The 585-nt window shown below is 34.2% G+C and overlaps 1 non-coding gene across 1 annotated transcript; it reads left to right on the top strand.

The window, feature by feature from the left end:
* The first annotated feature begins 311 nt into the window (after positions 1-311).
* On the top strand, positions 312-382 carry LOC148091810 (small nucleolar RNA SNORD50). Its single transcript, XR_015715501.1, has one exon. It is a non-coding gene; the product is annotated as a small nucleolar RNA SNORD50 (small nucleolar RNA).
* Positions 383-585: the final 203 nt, after the last annotated feature.

Below are 585 nucleotides of genomic sequence, written 5' to 3'. Positions count from 1 at the left end.
ACATTACGTTGCACTGCATTATACACATTATGTTGTATTACACTGCATTTGGAGGAAAATGGGAAGAAAGTATAGAAATGGTTGTGGTAGTTCTTACCCCCTCTGCCTTGCACTCACAAGGTGATCCTGGTTAAGCTGCGTAATCTCTCTTCACCTAGGCTTTTCCTCTGTAAAATGGAAAGGGGACTTGCAGACTGGTTGTATACACTGGTGAGATCATTATTATGCTTAGTATAGTGCAGTATTTATCACCTAAATTACAATTGTCCATGGCCAAGCATCATCTTACACACTGTTTAAAACAAAATTCATATCTATGATGATCCTATCCCAAATCTGAATTTCTATTGAAAAAACTTAATATAGATCTGGCTTCGGAGATAGACCATTATAAGGACAATAGCATTGTTGAAAATGAATTTTAAATAAGTTTTGAAAAAATAAAAATAAAAACAAAATTTGACTGAGTAAATTTTTAAAATCTTATTGGCTTTACTCAAGTATTCATGAATCCAGCAGTATCCAATTTAGCAAATAGAAAGGGGCTCCAAGGAGCTATAAGAAATGAACACTTTTCACAGACAG

Source organism: Miniopterus natalensis, chromosome 12 (genome assembly GCF_054644295.1).
Source record: "Miniopterus natalensis isolate mMinNat1 chromosome 12, mMinNat1.hap1, whole genome shotgun sequence".
NCBI classification, from domain to species: Eukaryota; Metazoa; Chordata; class Mammalia; order Chiroptera; family Miniopteridae; genus Miniopterus; species Miniopterus natalensis.
The sequence above is the reverse complement of the archived record's forward strand: the minus strand, read 5'-3'. Positions and strand labels throughout refer to the sequence as shown.